The sequence below is a fragment of the Pyrus communis genome, chromosome 17, assembly GCF_041283825.1.
Source record: "Pyrus communis isolate YQ-2024b chromosome 17, ASM4128382v1, whole genome shotgun sequence".
Classification (NCBI taxonomy): Eukaryota; Viridiplantae; Streptophyta; class Magnoliopsida; order Rosales; family Rosaceae; genus Pyrus; species Pyrus communis.
In genome coordinates, this window is record NC_142581.1 from 20,863,770 (window position 1) to 20,885,738 (window position 21,969).

The 21,969-nt window shown below is 36.4% G+C and overlaps 1 pseudogene; it reads right to left on the minus strand.

The window, feature by feature from the left end:
• Positions 1–3,714: 3,714 nt before the first annotated feature.
• Positions 3,715–21,969, minus strand: part of LOC148689598 (uncharacterized) — a 33,413-nt pseudogene continuing 15,158 nt past the window's right edge.

Sequence of the window (21,969 nt, forward strand, 5' to 3'; positions counted from 1 at the left end):
TCAAAATTTACTCGTAGTTTTGAAGGATAATCATATTATAAACTTGTATCACCAAACTAACAGTAGTTTGAAATCCCATCGCGTGGGAGACTCCGCTATACAATCTCGCTAGTCACCTTTGTTTGTGTGAATCTGATACTGTAACTATAATCTAGCGTTGCCAATGTTTTAGCTGCAGGCTCTCGGCGGCAATTCTTTGCTTTCAAATAAAAAACAGATAAACGCTAATCACAATGCCAGGAAACTGATTTGGGAAAATGCAAAAAGATAAATTGACATATTATATTTTGGTCATTGTTTCAATCGACCATGTGATAGTTGAGCAAATCAGATCAGTATTTTATCAAGAAGTCACGTACATAGATATTATCTCAACTTACTACTGCCTATATAATTTTCTTTTTTCCTAATTATCTGGACGGTAATATTCCACTTACAAAATATCAATTGCAGCATGAACTTATTGTCTGCTTTATTTTGGCTTATTGATATTTCAACGGCTAAGTATATTAAATTCAGAAGTTCTGACTCCACAGTTAAAAAAAAAAATTAAAAATAGAAAGGAAAAATACAATAACAGTTTTGTGAATGATGATAATGCAGGCACGGTAAATTTCCAATGTGATGGATCTGCCTCACCGCCCCCACCACCTGCTCCTATGGTTCCTCCACCAGGTGATTTAGCAAAACATTATATTCATCCATACATCTATCATACACATAAAGTTTTTTGCTTCAAAATGATTTTAAAGTGAGTAAAAATATATTAATCACGTTGTCCGATCACACTGTTAACAACGACGAAACTGAATCCTGCCTAAAGTATGATCGGTCAGAAAACGTGAATCAAGCAGTAAGTATATTGAAAGCTTCATACGAGAAAAATCTTTCACTTATGTTCCATGAATTTCGGAGATTATTATACTGCATCAGTAAAATGAAATGACTTAATTTCCAGGTTGTGAATTTGTTTGGTGTGGCGATGGAACCTGCGTAGCAAATGGGACTGGACACGTATGCCAATGCCCTGAGGGCACGTGGAACTTGTTGGATATGCCAGGATTAGCATGCTTTAAAGCATGTAAGCTAATTTTCTCCAAACCTAATTCTTACTTCACCATTATTAAACATAATGGAAAAAAGTTAAAAGGAATGAATTTATGAATGTTCACTGTCTGGAGAAAGTTGAGGTTCTGCCATAAAACTAAATGACATTATGAAAAATTGCTTAATTACGTATAAGCACTACATCGTTCATTCTTTTCTAGATATATAGGATTGATACTTTTAACACTATCCTTCTAGTCACTTTGTTTATTTTTCCCCTGTAGGTTATCTTGGAGGAGATTGTAAGAGCAAGGGATTTGGTGCACCTGCACCAGAAAAATCGTATACTGCTAGCTCTCTGAAAAATAGTGTAACATGTAAGTACTGTACATTTTACAATTTTTGGGCTGACGTACTAACACAGAAACTGATAAATAGTGAAGGATAATTATAGTGACACACGAGATTAATACCAAGGAAACTAAAAACTCCAGTATTCGGTGGAAAGCAGCCAACTGTTTTAAGAATTTCAATTGCTAGTTACTGAACATGTGCACAGTTTCCGGTTGGTTCCAACCGAATACTAGGACTCTTGGACTTCAAGTATTCAATGAAAAGCAACCAAATATATATTGAGGATTTTCGGTTGGTAGTTACTGTCACTACTGAATACTGGACTCATATTGGACTTGCTTATAAGGCGTAGTGCAGTATAGACTATTGGTAATGAAAAATGATCAATTCATACTTGGTATGTGTTAAGAATATAATTTAGGGTAATGCTAGAAAGACTAAATAAATAACATGGAAGTTGATAAGTGGATTATGACTTAAGCGTTAATAAACATGGAAGTTGATGAGTGGATTATGACTTAAGCGTTAATAAACATGCTCATTATTATTTGTTATATATCATTTAGTTTGCAAATTTTGTCTACAAATTTAGTCTTCCTGACATTACCCATAAATTTAATATTGATAAGAGATGACATGGTATGTGTTAAGAATAAATTCAATATTGATAAGAGATATGAACTTATAAGTATATGAACTAATTCTTATATTGCCAATTAACTTTGTAGTAGAACCTCAACTTTTTTCTGCTTATGACTATCATAATCTTTGCTTTTGAGTTAGGTGTCTATTGTGCTTAAGTTCAATTGAGCATATATCAAGTGAAAGATAAAAATAAATAACTTTTATTACTTTTTAAGAAATTCTTTAACCGCAACAGTCATCTCGACAAATAAGTTTTAGTATTAAAAATTAATTTAATGGGTGCCTTCAATAGATAGAGGTGTGGCAATAATACCACCGTTTCTGTAAAATGTGGTCTAAAATTTTTAATGAGTCTTCAAATTTAGTTTAAACATTAGTCTACTTAATTAGCGTTATCCTTTTTGTAATTATATGCTCCATGGGTGCCTTCAACAAATAAATAATTATAATGGGTGTCTATAACTTTGAATGGTGCTTGTCTGGTAGGTCACTTTCATATCTTTCAGTTAGCTTTTTAGTCAAGTATGTATTGTGCTTAATTTCATCTCAGCGCATGTAGAGTGAAAAATAAGATAAATTTTCTTATTACCTTGATTTTGTTAAGAATCAACATACCGTATGTGAATGTGCAATGACTTGTTCTAATTTAATTGTTAATTTCATTTTTGTCAAACATTCTTTCAGCAGAAGATTTTATGATTCTGCACACATGCACGGGTGCATATGGTCATAGCTTTATGCATGCATATAACTAATATAAGTACATATATGAATATAGCATGGATTTATGTGATTAAATGCAAGCACATTTTATATCTATTTGTTTTTTTAATACATAAGATATATCTATATTAAAGGATACAGGGAGTGAGAATGAGCTAAGTCTCACAATGGAATAACCATAATAATTTAGTTTGAATTCATCAAACTTAAGATCAACCTCTCACTTATAAATATAGAGGAACAACTAAATCGTAGTACGTGACAACTCTATGTCTATTATCATGGTCAACAATGAAGTACAAGTCACTTATTATGTATGAGTAGTAATTCTCACTCATGTTGTTTCTTATTGCTTATGTCCACTAATCTTTCTCTAATTTATTCAAAACAAAGGCTAAATATTTACGTGGTTTTTTTTTAACCAAATCAATTAATGGTCTTGTTTTTGGTTTTTTTGGTACAGTAACCGTTACCCTGTTGATATCGATCCTTCTAACATGGATCTGACAAGAAGCATTCAGATGATGGCCATGATTCGATTAGTCTGCACTTTTTTTGGTATTTTTTAAACGTTGGAACACAGTTATTTTGGCTTAGAATATATACAGTCAAAATTTTACAGCCAATTTGTGAAATAAAAAAAAAAAAAAAATCTCCATGAATTATTGTCCTCATGAACACTTTCAAAAGATAAACCACAAATCTATGCCTTCGTATAGATTGGTGGACTTACTACAGTACCTAAATGGTGTGTTGTGGCAATATGAAAAGGAGCAAAGAAGACAAAGGACAAGGGCAGTGACAGTTTACCTCGTTTGTTGCTTTCTTAAGTACTAGAGAACAATGTCATGTGCCCAAAGGAGGATTGCTCTGCATATATATATATACCGAACCGTTTCAAACTACATGATCATTATTTTTTATTGTACTTTCAAGCGTCATCTCTTAGGGTCCCAACAATTCCTGTTCATGTCTGAACTGGATTAACACAATCTAATACACAATTGTTAGATCTCTGAAATTTATTTTGTTTGGTGCTTACATAGAAAACTTCATTCTACTCCTTAAATAAAATCACGAGTCAATACCTGAAAATCCTTATATCTGAAATAGAAGAATTTAATTCAAGCACAAAATTCATCACGAGTTAATTTGAATTTGAAGATCAATTCTCTCCAAAAGTAATGATCATCATGCAATTTTCACTTGAAGTTTCTCGGGAATGAATTCTCCTCAATGATGGCCAGGTAAGGCATTTGACGAGCAGGCCAGTTTGTTCGTCGTGGCATCAACTTTGCGTTGCGCTCGACTATCCTTTGTAGTTCCGCCATCTCGTCTGTTGGAATAAAGTTCGTGCACCACCGCGTGTAAGGAGATGCACAAACTCATTTAATCTGCAAAATAGTAAACAACTATAAGTAGCCAAAGGCTAACGAAATATGTGAGACTCAATCATTAGGCAAGAGTGTGCGATAATTGCGTAACCAGAGATGAAACCTAAAAAGGTTTATTTATTTCAGTCGAGATAGAGACCATTTAGGATATGGAATCTAATTAAACCAGAAGAATCCCATAGGATATCTAGAAGTAGATATTGCATCATCTTAGGAGTATGATTGCTTGCGGCGCATGCCAATCCTTGGATTGTAAGGATTTCAAGAATATAGGAAACATGACTAATTTCTATTGGAAATTATATGTTTATATAATATTATAATTTCAATAATTGAATAAAAAAAATAAAATCTCACTTGTCTAAATGAGTGTGCTAATAGGTAGTTATTGTTGAAATTTGAGTGAAAGGTTTCATTCAAATGATACATAGTTTTATTAAGAGTTGCCATCCTTTTGCAAAGGCTTTGTATGTTTTTTTTGTTGTTGAGATATTGAGTTACATCTCTTCATAAAACAAGGCTTTGAGTTCTATATAAGTTCATAGCCATTGCTTGTTGGCAATAAAGTTTAATCCCCAAGACTTTATTGTCTCTCTCATTATTAAATATTTTCCGAGTCGTGTCTTGAGAGTACGGAATATATAAAGTTTGCTAGAGTTCGAAGATTGAAGTGCTTTGACTTCAGATTATAGATTGTTGATCCTGGAAAACGGACGTTTACCGAATTACAAGTACAAGAGTAGGGGTGAAATTATGTCTTTAGAACATTGCATTTATGTAAGCCTCAATCTCTAAGTTTGTCAGTATTTCTAACTTTCTCCCTAGTTGTTTTTATTAATCTCATACATAATTGATGTTGTGATTTTCTTTATGATTACTTTCATTGAAATTCTTTTATTATTTTCATATTTTCTAATATTGCTCAAACAATTTCTTACTGGATTATGTTTTTGTATCTTGCGGAACAAGCGTGGTCAATCTTAGCAAAGTTGTCAGACTTTGCTCATTGCTCTGGAACATGATGATGGTTGCATTGCTACTGACGAAGCAGCTATGCTCCGATAGCCGTTAAGTCCATGACCGAACTTCTAAGGTACACGTATTCCATTCCGCCTTACTACAACCTGGAAGTTCATGGTCCCACAATTGCCCCTAACTATGTATCTGAAATGACTATTCTCATTGAGGATGTATAGTTGTCCAAAGACCATGTCTTTCGGAGTAAATTGGAACACATACCGTTTAAAATCTTTTTGATGCGTGGTAACTTGACTTCGTAACTCGTGAACTATGACATTTCGGATTTAGACGTGTGGCCTTGAAAGTTGTGGCGTGAAGACATCAGTGATGAGCGATGTCATGTTACTTGTGCACAATAAACAAGAGACGGCTCTTTGCATTATCAAGTGACTTCGGCTTTCAGACACACGAATCTGGAGGCAAGGCGTTCCTAATTCAATGACAAGATCACTCATCACATTCTCTTTAAATACCTTAGACTTAGTCTTATTTTTTCCAAAGTCTTTTCTTTAGAATTTCAAGTCAAAGCATGGATCTCTTTCTTCCTTTCAGCGCTTCAATAACCTATTCCCCACTTGAGCCTTTGATGATTATGATATGTGGCCAAGGAGTTTTCCACATCTCTATTTACCATGGTTAAGAAATACTAAGTCAAGTAGGGATGAGCCATAATCTTTGAATAGCAAACCTTTCTTCCCTTAATGGGTTCCTTAGCCTCCACACTTCGCTCCATAACCAAAAGCGACTTCCTCCTTGAAGTCTTTGCATACGGGTTTCACTTGAGCAGAGTGTTGAGATCCTTTTACAGGTTCTTCTTCATTGGAGCCCTTTAGGTGCTTTCTCAAAGTGAGCCAAGCAAGCTAGAACAACAAGTACCTTTATAGTAGAAAATAGCACCCTTAGGAGACTTTTTCCAAAGTAGACTAACTTCGGAGTAATGAGTAAGGGAGTGAAACATGAGCAAGTTTGTAGGCCCGGGACAGAGCTTGAAGCTTCCCTTGGCAACAATGATTTCAGAAAAATATACCTCTCAAACTTGGTGCTTGTAAAGATTTATCATTGTGATAATCAGAATACCACCTCACTCCAACACCGAGTATTAAGCATATGAAAAATCTTTTATCTTGAATTTGCCAGAATACATTGGTCGGATTAAGGATGAGAAAGTGAAGGGTTTTTCCTGGAATGATCTCCGGCTCTTATCTTTGATGTGGTCCTTTATATTTAAGTAAAATTTTGTTTATTTGTTCGTTTACACTGCCCCATTCTGGGTCTGAAGATTTTAGAGATCACAACATGTCATCGCAAAAGAGCTTCCTTCCCAGTTTGAATTCCATGTCCATCCATAGTGAATCTTAAACGAAAGTTTGTAGGGTACTTAATTATCTGCATGTGGTTCAGAAACACTTTTAGAATCCTTTTGCAGACTCTATGCGTTGGACCTGAACATTTCTGATTAGATTACACTTAGCTGACTTGGCTAAGGCATTTCCTTGCATCAGAGCTCATTTGGAATAAAATTCCTCTTGAGGATTTCTTAGTCTGGATGCCTCTTTCGAACTTGCATTAGACACACGATGCTGCATAATGTACTTGACTTAGTACGTTGGGTCAGAGCCTTGAACATTCAAACATGGCTCTACACATGATAGAAGTAATCATACTCAGGGTCGGAGCTTTGAACCATCCTTGGATGATGTTTGAATGTTATAACCCACCACCCTTAGGTTGTATAAACTTTCGAAGGCTGGATGGTGCGATGGACTTCCAGATCTGGGGACCATGTCCACGTGCCCGTAACTCGCCTATCATAATTATGCTTAATATGCGAAGTTTCAAAGTTGTGTGTTATTCTGGATCTGGGTTATAGGAGACTCCTAACACTGTCACTTTGAGTTTTTAGACTTGCAATTATGCGAAGTTTCAAAGTTGTGTGTTATTTGGGATTTTTAGGGTATCCCTTGCATCTCCAAAAAGAAAAAAAGAACAAACAAATATGTAGTAGATGTGGATGATTAAACTTTGAGGAATCTTTATTGATGAAGAGAATAAGATTTTGACAAGGGGTGTGATGGAATCCAAATATGACGGTTACATATCTCCAAGAAGGATAATCAAATCGCCGGTATATTTTTAGTTAAAAGATGATACAACGTGTGCCTATATTAGGGATCATCTTTAACGAATATCCTACTAGGGTGCTAAAGAGATGAGTTCTCTATGGACTTATCTTGGCATAGACATTGGCGTTGAAATCTTTAGTAATATCATCTAAGCTTGGCAATGTTCCACCTTTTGGTACTTCGAGTTCCATCCATATGTTGTAGATTGTACGTGCCCTTACCTCTTCCTCCGACGACTTTGTACGGTCCTTCCTAATTCGTTATGATTTTGCCTGCACATAGTACTTTTGTGTTCTCGAAGACTTCCCTTAGGACAATATGTCCTAATTGAAGACTTCAGGGTTTGACACCTTTGTTTTAGTATGATCAAATTTTCTATTGGTAAGCGACAAGTCGGACTCGGGCACATTCCATGCGCTTTTCTGCAAAATCGAGGTCGAACATGAAGATCCCAATGTTCTCTAACTTAGTTCGCTCTTTAGTGTACAAGTTCGGCATTGTAGTAAATTGACATGAATAATGGCTTTTGTTCCATAAGCCATGGAGAATGGAACTTCTCTAGTCACTTTTCGAACAGTTATGCGATATGCCCATAAAACCCAGGTAACTCCTCTAGCCACTTGTTTTTCCTCTCCAGCCTTAGGGGTACCTTAGAGTTCTTGTTTGAGCCTTCCGCTTGTGTATTGCCTTAGGGGTACCTCATAGTAGAGGTAAGATGACTGATTCCAAACTCTGTGTACCAGTCCGTAACTTCGCAACTAGTGAGTTACAGTCCATTATTTCTGAGTATGGTGTGGAGGATTCCAAAGTGACAAATAATGTTCTTCCAGGTGAAGGATTTTACCACTGCACTAGTAATTCGAGATAAAGGATATGCTTTGATCCATTTGGAGAAATAGTTTGTTGTTACTATTAGATCTTCCTTGTTTCATATGGTTGTCTTTCATGGATTGACAAGATTAATGCCCTATTGTATGAAAGGCTATGCCGCAGTCAAAGTGTTAAGTTCCTCCACATGTTGAGGGTTCATTGACGCTTACCTCTGACATTTCTTGCAAGCTTGGGCATAATCCAAAACATCTTGTCTTATGGTAGGCAAGTGGTATCCACTTGTTGATGCTTTTTGTAGGAGAGGCTTTCCACCGTCATGATTTCTGCATATGCCATAATGGATATAGCTGAAGATCTGTAAGCTCATCTTTAGAGTTATGTACAGGGTATAAGGTTTGGAGTAAGAACGTCGGTAGAGTGTTCCACGAATAACGACATATCATGAAACATTTTTGGACTAATTTCCTGGTGAAGTGGCAATCTTAACAAAGTTTCCCTTCTTGGATGTAACCAATGATCTTGTCCATCTAGCTCTCTCTTGTACCAATAGTAACAACTATGTCTAGCTCTAGTTCATGGATGCTTGGCGCGGCGAGGTACTCGAAAGGGATTGTCCATTCGAGTGAGGAATCCATGATGGATGTGATGTTTGTTAATGTAGCGGTATTGCCATTCTTATTCCTTAGAATTTCTTGGATCTCACATTTTTCAAATTCTTCAAGTAATGCCTTGGACTTAGTCAGGTAGAGTCCTATAGTTGGATTATGAGCAGCGTAGTCTCCTTTGACTTGGTTCATAATCAACATTGAATCACAATGGATTGAAAGCTTTTTGACTTGGAACTTTGTTGCTACCTTAAGGCTGGAGAGTAGTGCGTCATACTTTGTCTTATTGTTGCTTGCCCGGAATGAGGTTTAAGGCATGCTTCAGTATGTATCCATTCGATGTCATCAAGATCAATCCTACCCTAGCTTCATTCATGGTTGGCGATCTGTCCACATAGAGTTTCCAAAGACAAGGATTCTTGAGTGTTTTCTGCGAATATGTGAAGGGGTAAATTCTGCTACGAAATCCTTATGCACTTAGGCTCTGATCGAAGTTTTCGACTGATAGATGATTTCATGTTGCCCCAATTTGATAACCCATTTAGTGATTTTGGACGATGCATCTAGACTAGTAGGATGTATCAGAGTGGGTATCCGGTCATGTAGACAACTCATAATGATTGAAAGTACAGCCAGGCCTTCCTGGTTGTCATCACTAATGGAAGAATAAGCTTCTCCATCTTTGGATCTCTAGTATTTGGTTTGAGAATAGCCTTAGACATGTACTATACTGGTTTATGCTACCTCGAGTCTTCTCAAATTACAGTCGCACTAATTGTGCAGTCCGACACTTATAAGTATAAGTACAATTCCTCCCTATCTACTGGTTTGGATAAGAATGGTGGCTAAGACATGTGCCCCTTTAATTTTATGAAACCTTCCTCATATTCCTTTGTTTTTCTTTATTGCAGTAATGAAGGGTTCCATTTGAAGAAACCGACTAAGAGCAGCTGCTCTTCTAGTCAAACTCTGGATTTCGTTTACAATGTGAGGTGACTTCTTCTTTATGATGTGGTCTGGATTAACTTTGATTCCGTTCTTTGTAACTAAGTAACCTAAGCAATTTCCTGACGCTACTCTGAAAATGCACTTTGTCGGATTGAGCTTTATGTTGTACTTCTAGAGTAGGTTGAATGACTCTTGGAGGTGAGTAAGATGATGTTTCTGCAAGACGCGCTTCTACGACTAATAACTACACTTTTGAATTCGTAAAACGCTTTTAGCCATTTAAAAAAAATTCCCAAACAACACCTTGCTAATAACATTAGACAAAAAGGAGAAACTTTGGTCATTAGAATTTGTAAATTGAGGTTAAAAACTCAATGTGAAAGCTCCAATGAAGCTTTAGGATGAACTTAATAGGAGTTTTAGTCCCATGGTTTTTCTTGGATGGAAAATGAAATGGTTATAGCTCTCACTCACTCATAGAAATTAGAGAGGCATCCATTAATGTGTGGGATGAGACTTAGGGATTTCTCATCTAGTTTGAAAGATTCAACACCTCCAAGTGTTGCCAATTTTCACCACAATTTTGAATTGGGGTCGTTGTGTTGGGGCTCTATTGATTGAAAACTTTGGTGATTAGATCATCAACCTTTCTTGTGAAAGAAAAGGTTTCTTTCGTGTCAATGACCTACTAATATTGCTCTTTCCTTCTCTCTATGTTGGTAGGAATCCGTTGGCAATGAGCAAATTGACACAGTCATTGCAGCAAAAGCCTCATGTCATCGATGTATACGTCTATTATTCCAATAATTTTTCCTTGAAAATTCGGTTGACCAGCGCATCTGATAGGTTACCCTTGCGATTTTAAGCCCAAAAGGCATAACCTTAAAACGTACCTGGTGCCCCGCTATGGCATCGACCAACAAGTCTGTCCAAGGCACAACATAAAGGTCTTTGAGGTAGGCTTTATTCAAATCTTTGAAGTCCACACATAACCTCCATTTTTCGTTCTTCTTTTACCCAAGCACCATATTGGCTAGCTAGTTTTGGTGGTGGACTTCAACAATGAAGTTAGTATCTTTGAGCTTAACAATCTCTTCTTAGATGATCTTGCTTTACTCTGTCCCATGATTGCATTTTCACTGGATAACCAACTTCGAGGATGGCAAATTATTAAAGGGTCAATGCTTATGTCTTTTGCGAACCAAGCAAAAACTTCTTTGTTAGCTTGCAGGAATCTGGTAAATAGTTTTTTCCCTTGATCTGATAGTTTAGATCAGTTTCTGGCTTTGCGCTTCGACTTTTCAAGATTGAGCTTTATGTAGACAACATCTTCATCCACTTTAGATTGTGTTTGCTATGCTGATTCGTCCATGGGAGCAGTATAGCTCTATTTTCCTTTGTGAATCTTGCTTTCCATTAACCAGCATTGAGCTGTTGCTTGATCTTATTTAATTTCTTTTACTCCGCTAGGTGCAGGGTAACAGAGTAGTTAGTAGTAGGATGAAGGGATCACTTTCATCTTGTAAAGCCAGTTCTGATTGAGTATGGCATTACGAGTCCATGACATGGAAAGCCACCAAATAGTTGCACAGTTTTGCCTAAACTGCAAGCTTCATTGTTCTAAGCGATTGGCCGGAGTATCATTGAAGGTATGCACGGTGGTTTTGCACTTGTTGGTTTTTCTTTCCTTTTTGGTTTTACCTAGATACTTTTGTTCTCCATAAATGTAGTTAACGTCGAGAACTGGTTTTTCCATCAGACTTTGATTTCTAGAAGATCCCTAGGATTTCTTCTATTTTTTGCAAAATGTTCTAGGTGTGAGGCAACGATGCTTCATACAAAGGTTCAGATTAACAGTTCACTCTAGGGTCAAAATGGGCGTTAGCTAGTGGCTCTTAAAAATTTTAGATGATGTCTCTAAGAGCCTTTTCATTCCATTCAATAGAAGCATTGATCTCTATCAATATTTTCCAGATTTTATCCATGGTGGAGACATCTACGCCACCATGATTATTGTTGTGTTATGAGGCGACGAATGTGTTGGGACATTGCTTTGAAATAGCCATTATTGTGGTAGAGTGGTTTGGTTTTGGGGGTGGGGGGAAGGGAACTTGAGTTTAACTCTTAATTAAAGCACCAATTGTTTGAACAAATTCACACACCACCACATGTGGAGGAAATACACAAACGTGTTTAACATGTAAAAGGCTTTCCGATGGTCAAGTTAGTAAGCAAATATATGAGACTCAAGTGGTAGGTAAGAGAATAAGTGTACAATAATCGCGTTACCAGAGACGAACCCTAGAATGATGTATTTTATACCAGTTGAGGTAGAGACCTTTTAGGATGTGAAATTCATATTAAGCTGAAAGAATCTCGGAGGATATAGAGGAGTAGATGTTGCAACCTCTTAGGAGTATGATTACTTGTGACGCATGCTAACACTTAGGCTGTAAAGATTGTAAGGATATAGAAAACTTGGTTGATTCCTTACTGGATTAGGTTTCCTATGTTGCAGAAAAGGCATGGCCAATCTCAGTGAAGTTAGCGTACTTCAGCCACAGATCTGGAACAACATGATGGTGGCATCGCTGCTCTATCTATACAGCTCAATTGTGGAAGCTGGTGAGTCCATGACTAATCTTTTAAGATACTTGTATTTCGATCCGCCTTACTCGGGCCATAGAAAATCATGGTCACAATTATTACCATGAAAATTCCCATGTTAGTATACTTAGTGGAAATGGCATGGATTTACAAAAAGTGTTTTTTTTTACTAATTATTGTTTTTACATTTAGTCATCGATCTAATTTTATGAAATGTAGTTTGTTATGCATATTTGAAATGTTTGTGAAATGACTAGCAGAGAACCGTTAACGCATGGTTATGGGGAGCTGTGACATCGAACTTGTATCCTATCTAGTTCCATTAAACTAATTTAAACTAGGTTCCTAGAATTCTACTCGGTTCTATTTATTAGACTATACACCTGTTCTGCTTAGGTTTTGTTAAGTGGTCCAGAACCCTGATCCGACTGAATTCCGTTGAGTTGTCTAGAATCCCATTTTCTATTCAGTTTCGTTAAGTTGGTTTGGAACGCTCATCCTCTTGGATTTCGTTGAGTGGTTTGAAATCCCCATTTTTACGTGGTTTCTTTGAGTTAGTCCAAAATCCCTCATCCTCCTCTTGGAATTGTGTTATGTTCGGATTTCATTGAGTGATCCGCAATCCTTTTCTCGTTTTGGTTCTGTTGAGTCGTCTGAAACCCTATCTTCGTTGGATTCCATTGAGTGGTTTAGAATCCATTTTTTGTTTTGGTTTCATGTAATGGTCCAAACCTTATCTTCATTGGATAATCTAGAATCCCTATTCCTATTTGGTTTCTTTGAGTTGGTCCAGAATGTGGAGACTTAGGAGTTGTAGGCTTCGGCTGAACTGTGTCACGTTAGCCCTAGTTTTTTTTTGCGTATTTGTGAATTACAGATTTAAGAACTTTTGTGGTTTAACTTAGAAAAGCCGATAGATGTCTGGCCTTTGAGATTTTTAGCGAATTGTTTATGATTTTATAAAGTATGGTTTTATAATTGGTGTTTCTATATTGAGATTGATGTACCTTTTGTTGTTATTATTATCACATATGTTTTATTGTAACTTACACAAGCTCTACAACTTATCCAGGTTGTTGATTTGCCCAATGCAACATTCCGACGTTGTAGGGGCAATTGTGCTAGTGATAGGGATTATTAATTACGAGGTACTTCTTAGATAGCAGAGCAAAAATCAAAGTCCTTGGAATGGTTAGGTTACCCTTGTACCTTTCTTTGTATTTCTTTTGGTTGACCATTTTTGGGAGCCTACATGGATTTACCGTAGTGAGGGCTGGTTATATTTGTTGTATATTTTTATGAAAGATACCCCACTAGCTTCCTTGACCTTGAATTTTAGTTTCAATATTTGTTGTTTGTATTTTTTGCATGTGTCGATCTTGAACGTATATCCGAATCGGGGTGTGACAATTTTTGATTGTATCAGAACTTAGGCAATAGGTTACTATACCTGCACTTTTACCTTCAAGTGAGGAAGCCTGGATAGGTCATGGGTAACTAGACCTTTACGTATGTAGCGTGGGTTCTTTCTCAAGTTATTATCCGCTTACGTTGAATTATTCTATTTATCAGATGTACAATGACGACCTCATATGGTCCTACTCAACCGCTTGGGGATGACATTCCCAATGATGACGGAGTTTTTATTTCTGATGAAAGGTTGTACACGACTATGACAGGCCCGACGGTGTTTCCAGGCTATCAAAGATTTGAAATAACTTGTTCATGCTTATGTTTATACGACTTCTACTAAAGAGAAGTCTTTGTATGAAGAGTTTCGTATTCATAAGCCGTCTTCGTTTGATGGCATTACTGATATGTGGACAATTGAGTCATGGACTAACTAGGTTTCCAAGGTTTTAACCGTTCTACATTGTTCATTTGATGAACAGGTAGACCCTACGACATATATGTTGACGGCTAAGGCTTACGAGTGATGACAGATAACAGTCAACAAGTAGTACTTTCTAGAGTCATTTTGAGATGAGTTAGAGGCGGCGTTCGTCACTATCGAACCGAGCACGAATACAGTTGTTGAGTATGTGGTCCACTCCACCAGAATTTACCATTTCTTTAAGCATCTCTATGAGGAAAAGAAGATGAAGAGGCTGATTAAAGGTTTTCAACCAAGCATTCGAGATCTTTGTCGGTTTAGAGATTGATCATGTATGCACATTAGAGCTTAATGAGGAGCTTAAGGCATAAGCGAGTGGGGTCTTAGATGATTGTACCTTTAGGTGTGAACCCCATAGTTTGTTTAGGGAGGATTATAGGTGCAGTCTCAAATGATTGTACTACGATTATGCTCGCATTGCTGATGTTGACTCTCATGCCCATGTAGGGATGAGACTAGAATGTGCTTTGGTGTGGCCAACCTCACCTTATTAGGGAATGCAGATGTGTTAGCTAAGGGTACGAGCGGAGCCACATTTAATGTTGGTGGCTTAGTTGCACTTCAAGCTCAGAGTAGGCTTTTTGGAACACCTTGAGGCTCAGGCCAGCATAGAGGTAAACAACCTGGAGGAAGTCAGCATGAAGTAAGGGCTTAGAGTAGTGGAGCTTGGACATTGCAAGGAGGTTCTCAACGAGTTAGCAGGGTTTGTGCACTTTCCGCTGTGGAGGCTGAGACAGGGCCTGACACGAGCACATGTACGGTGAGTTTAGGGGCTTAAACACTTTTTAAGAAGGGAAAAATGTGAAATCCCATCCCCAAATTTCACTATTTCAATTCTTTTTCATAGTTGTTACGAGTCTTCCTTAATTATTGGCGTAAAATTTCCTTATAGCTCTAATTGAGGTTCTACATGGACATTTAAGCTTCTTTCATGTTTTGTTTCTTTTCTTATCATATTTGGGTACTACATGTCGATACGAATATGTGGGTGCAAGCGAAACAAAAATTGAGGGCATTTTGGTAATTTCACCTTTGTTTAGACACATTTTGTTGTCTTTTTCTTGGCCTTGGTGTGTGTTACTGGGATCCACTCTCTCATTTTTCTAGAATCTTGTTCTCTTTTAGCTTGCTTTTCTCTCTTCCGTGTCTAATTTCTCTGTCTTGCCTTTTCTCTTCCCCTAGAATACAACCACCTCCTCCAAATTTTGGTCAGTTGACCACCAAACCAATAACACATCAATTTTCCTCTCCTTACAAGCTCAAACTTGAGCTCTAGATCATGAGAAAAGGGCTAGGGGCTGAAGTTCTAGAAGGTCCGACGAAGACGAGAATTTTCCTGCTGATTTAGAACGAGATCATGTTCCTCAATCTAGTCATCGTGATCTCAGAAGATAATTTCGAGCATTGGATGTTCGAGTCTACCTCGAAATATAAAGATCACACAACCCCGACTTGAACTAAAGTTTTTTGACAATTTTCAGGCCATCTACGACCATTTCTTGGACTTCTAAAGGGATTCCGGCAAAATTTCTTAGTTTTCAACGAGATAGATGACGGCAAATGGCGGCATTGACAACCGAAGGAAGGAAGGAGACAACCTAGTATCCGTCATGGTGATAAAATATTCCTAACGCCATTAGGTGTTGATCGGGTGTGAGTGCTTTGATCCTTGTGCTAGGTGCTTTAATGCGGAGTCTAGGTGAGTGACTTTAATATATGTGGTATGGTTATTACCCACAAAATTCCCATGCTTGTATACTTAATGGATATGGTTATTACCCACAAAATTCCCATGCTTGTATACAAAATGTGTTTTATACTAATTATTGCATTTAAATTTAGTCATTGATCTATTTTTATAAAGGGTAGTATGTTATGCATATTTGAAATGTTTGTGAAATTAGAGGGCTTGTAGAAGACCACTAACCCATGGTTGCAGGGAGTTGTGACATCGAACTTGTACCTAGTCAAGTTCCATTGAGCTATTCTAACAAGTTTCTAGAATTCTACTCGGTTCCATTTAGTTAGTCTGGAACCGTGTTCTGCTTAGGTTTCGTTGAGTGATTTGGAACCTTGCTTCAACTGGATTCCTTTGAGTGGTCTGGAATCTCATATCCTATTCGGTTCCGTTGAATTGGTCCAGAATCCTCCTCCGCTTGGATTTCATTGAGCGGCCTGAAATCCATCTTCTTATGTGGTTCCGTTGAGTTGGTATGGAATCTTATTCCTTTTAGATTCCGTTGAGTGGTATGGAATCCCTTCCTTTTTCGGTTTTATTGAGTGGTATGGTACCCTATCTTCGATGGATTCTTTGAGTACTCCATAATCTCTTTTTAGCTTAGGTTCCGCTAAATGGTCCCGAACTCTATCTCCATTGAATTCTGTTAAGTTGTCTTGAATCCATCTTCCTATTCGGTTCCACTGAGTTGGAACCTTTAGAAATCTTTATGGTTCCTTTGAGTTGTCTAGAATGCGGAAACTTAGGAATTGTAAGCTTTGGTTGAACTATGTTGCTCTAGCCTAGATTTCAGTGTATTTATGAATTAGAGATTTGAGAATCTTTGTGGTTTGATTTAGAAAAGTTGATGGATGTCTTAGTGACTACTTCGAGATTTCCAACGAGTTGTTTATGATTTTATAATTGATGTTTCTATACTGAGATCGATGTACTTGTTTTATGGTTATCACATACGAATTATTGTCACTCACACGAGCTTCTCAGCTTATCTGGGTTATTGCTTTGCCCCGTGAACCATTCCAATTTCCCACGGTGTAGAGGGCAATTGTGCAAGGACAAGGATTAGTAAATACAAGGTATTTCTTAGGTAGCAAAGCAGAGATCAAAGTTCTTGGAGTAGTTAGGTTACCCTCGCACCTTTCATTATATTTCTTTTGGTTGACTATTTTTGGGAGCCTACGGACATTATACCCTAGTGAGGGTTTGGTTACATTGATTGTACAGTTGTATATTTTTATGGGAGAGACCCCACTAACTTGTTGATCTTGAATTTTAGTTTCAATATTTCTTGTTTGTATTTCCTCGCACCCCCCACATTCTAGCGTCACGCATCGATCCTCCACGCATAGACCACCACCAACATCATCGATATTGTCCCAACTTAACCCTTTATTATTAAGTGTAGTGTTTATCATAAAAGACATTGGTGATATTAGGGGTGAAAATTCCCATATATTTACTTGTACATTTTTTTGTCATTTGTTCCATGTGGAATCCTATTCTCTAACAATTTAGGCACACTTTCTTGTGGTTATCACTTCATAATTTGTTTTTTAAGGATCTGAACCATCTATATTTCAATTCATCATTCATATATCATTCTTATAAAAAAATTAAACAAGCTAAAAACCATTAAGATATTGAGAGAATATTTAAAAAATAGACAATATAAATGATCTTTAAAGAAATATCTAAAAAATAAAAGATCGGTCGCTGAATTATATTACCAAATGGCCCTTAAAAAAGTGTGGCAAAAAATGCGCATACCTAATCCTGACCCTTATATGGATACACAAATATCGAAGATGCTTTCATGCAATTACTTTTGAATGTGTATTGCCTATCAACCGTTGGATAACTGAATACGAACGGACATGTTACTGCTCGCTCATTATTACGTAAAAATGGTAATCATACATGTATTGTTGAATAATAAAATCATTCAACAAAATCCGAATGGATATATACACACACACATGCCTTTTAAGGAAAGGGATCCTCATTTTAAAAAAAAAATGAGGACATCCTCTTGATCATTATATATATATACACACACACACAACACACACACATGCCCTTTAAGGGAAGGGAACCCCATTGTTCAAAAAAAAAAATGGAGACACCCTCTTGACCATTAGATTTGACCTTACTGAAATTCTGTGGCTGTGATTAAATCACAAGCCACAGAATCTCAACCACATGATTTCTTTAAAACCAAATCTAATGGTTAAGAAAATGTCCCCTTATTTTTTGAAAAATGGGGATCCCTTCCTTTAAAGGCTTCCTATATATATATATATATATTATGTGGAAGATTCACTACTAAAATCACCGAGACGTGTTGTGATAAAACTCGACACCTAATAATTAGTAGTTAAGTTGATAATATCGGTAATGTTGGTGGTATATCACATACTACTACTGAGCCTAAAAGTTTATCACAAATGACATGCAAAAGATGAAAAAATGAGAACATATACTTTCGAATGTATGTAATTTCTCTTTCCTTCTCTGGGTTAGGACTAGGATCGAAATAGGCTAAAATTATTGTCTATATTTATTAGTTGTTGCAACTTGCAACGTCGCAATTTTGAAATAATGACAAGGAGCATTGGTACCAAAAATGGTAGTTGCCCCTTCAGCTCTCGATCTGATTATGTGTGTGTGAGTGTGCAAGAGGAAATAAGACACGGGTTACCTTTCCTGCTTTCTGCTCCTCGATAAGCTTTGTTTAGTGTTTTAAAGGACTCTTCTATGCCAATTATCCGTGTCTGAAGATAACATTGCAATTCTGCAGTTGTGAATGATGAGATTTCCCACATCTCTATGTAGTATGTATTAAACTAGTAGAATCTAAAAGTAAAATATAAAAATACAGACATAAATAGATGAATACTTTAATATTAAAAGGAAAAAGCAAATATCCAACATATCTGATACCAGTATGGCAATCCGTCAAGAATGGAAAATTTTGCTTTACAATAATGTTCTTCGACTAACTGCCAAACCGAAATTTAGTGGAGTCGACTAAAGAAGATGGTACTTGATGTGTCAAAATACTGTCCCTACATTAAATACAAAGGATAAGAGAAATGGCCATATTTTGTTCTATCGTAACCTTCTTCTTGGACTTGGTGTTTCCATTGGTTTCCTGCTACACCATGTGTGTTTGGGTAAGAGTTACGGAGGAAAAAGCAAAAGAGCAACTCTAAAGTGCATTAAACTACATACGTACACTATATAAACTAATCATGGCATACGGTGTCCAAAAAGTCTCCATTTTCTTACATGATTTTCACGTTCTTGTCAGTGTGTGCACATTAATATTTGCGGTCACTGTTCTACAAATTCCTGCATAGCACCGTCTAGGTGTTAGGCAGCTAACCACCACCCCGATCGCCTAGGCACCTGCTAGGTCACAACTCACTTAGACATAAAATAGATAACTTTCATTTTGCTTTTTATTTTGTTTTTTCAATAAGTTTGTAAGAAATTGTTGCATGCTTAAATGAACACACATTATATCCTTGTTCCCCATGTTTTCATTATGTTCCAATACTTCATAATATATATATATATATATATTAATATAATTTGTAGTTTATGATGAAATTATATATATTTTAAGTACAAGCAGATACTTATTTGCACAATATATAATAGATTTATTTAAATCCACCTAGTCCGCCTAAGTGTTGGCCTAATCCGCCTAGACACCCGCCTAGTCGCCTCGGCATTGGCCCCAACCCGCTGCCTAACATTGTTTGTAGTAGATAATTATCACATACAAGGATAAGATGATAGAAAAGTTAGTGAGAAGGTAATTTGGTTTGTTGTTAGTTTGGAATATTTTACATCTTAAAACTATATATTCTGGTATGACGAGTACTATGATGCTTGCTTTCCCATCACTAGGGCTTACAAATGTTTTGTATTTGTTTAGGTTTAGGTCTTCCTAGTAATATAGAAATAAATTTTGATAAGATGTATGACTCGTTTGGGAAATGATTTTAAATGACTGAAAACGCTTTTATAGAAAATATTTTTTGGGTTCCAAAAACACACAGTTCTTACAAGAAGCACTCCAAGTGCTTTGGATTTGCATTTTTACTAAGGATGAGTTTCAAAAACATTTTCTCCTAAAACGTTTTGAATCATTTAAAAGCACTTCCCAAATTAGCCCGTAATCATTTGGTTATGTAGCGGTGATGGTAATATGTAGTGTTATGTAGTGTTTTTCCTTTAGTGCATGAAATAAGAATTAGAGTTTGTAATCAATTATTATTTTTCCGTCTTTTGATTTGTTACCAGCTAAACTTTAATAAGTTTAGAGTGAAATGCAAGAGAGATTTAATATCAGAAAAGAACAGATATATATATATATATATATATATATATATATATATATATATATATAGTTTAGCAGTATTTTCTAATACAAAATTAGTGCTATACGGATGTGGAACAACCGCAAGGCTCTTAGGATGTGTGTGCATCTTTACCCATGGAGGTGTTTTTCGGCGATCTATGCCATAACTTTTTAATCTAATGTTTTGTATGAAGAAATAATGATGACACATTAAGCAAGTAGCTAGTTGTTTAAGGTGAATTGCATAGTTATTGAATTATAGCTACAGAGCGGTTCCTAAAGGACCTAAACTAATTAAAACTTTATATGTTAGTTACTAATTAGTTTTCCACCCTAGGGCTTGCAGTTCTCAATGAATGCCGATGAAAACTTGAGAGATTATAGGGATTTGTATCACTATAACATAATAAAAACTGAGTTTCTAGAACGATTAGTACCCATTCTTGTTTATTGCGTGATGTGTGATGAATTACTAAAACACTGAAACATATCTTTTCTCACACTTGATAGGACTCTTCATATACCTCCTTTCATTTTCTTAGCTAGGGGAAGAACGCAAAACCTACTTGCTTCCCTGTCTTGGGTAAATCTGGTTAGGGTTGTATATTAATTTAATATAGCTTGAGTTCATGTCGTGTTATCAAGAACTTAATACTTATATTAAGAAACGCAACTTCACACTTTTTTTTTAACAAACGGTAATATCTGCACTAAGGGAGTGGTGGGGTTGGCTAAGCCTCACAATGGGCTAGCAATAATGTGGTTCAAATTCGCCTTTGGCAAAAATTGAACTTAAGACCATTCACTTACAAGTGAAGAAGAATATCACTGAACCGTAGTATTAAGTAACTACAACTTCACACTTATAATTTCATCATAAATACAATATTACAATTCCTCAGTCATGGAGGATCCACATCCAACCAACTGGGAGGATAAGATTTACGAGCTCTACACATTGTAAGCCGGAGAATTACTGCACCACCCTCTAATGATCTTAAAATCGTTGACAAACATTGATCAACATCAAACCACACTCGATTTTTCATATTTTAATATAATGAAACCAAATATAAACAAAAAAAATTGTTTACCACACTAAATTTGTAAATTTTGGAAATACAATAACCATATAAATACCCTAGTACTCTACTTGACTTGACATACTTCCACAGCAATCTATGTCTAATACGTGAACAGTAACTTACGTTTGTCATGCATTCAAACATGAAAAGATTATACATTGATTGATCGAAGGACGATGTCATGATGTGAAACCCTAGAATTAGAAACAAGTATGACTAAATCTATTGAAGTCAACTAAATTCCTATTGCCTGGGCCTATTGCTTGGGGGTGTACTTTGATTGATTTTACCTGAATCACTAGGACGGTCCAACTCAATGAAGACACGTGCGCTACTCCATGATAGTTCAGTGTGCATGTCTTATTTGATTACCATTTTAGGTTATACAAACACGTACCTATTTGTGGTGACTGTAGTGGAAATAGCTAGATTCAAAACCATCGTATATTTTCGACATTGCCGATTTATGTCAAAATGCCGAGTTGAACTTTGTAATTGGATTTAAGTGGCTCTGAGTTAAAGTATTTATCATAGCCACTTAACCCTCAATAATGGATTTAAGTGGCATTTGTATTTGTTATGCGTT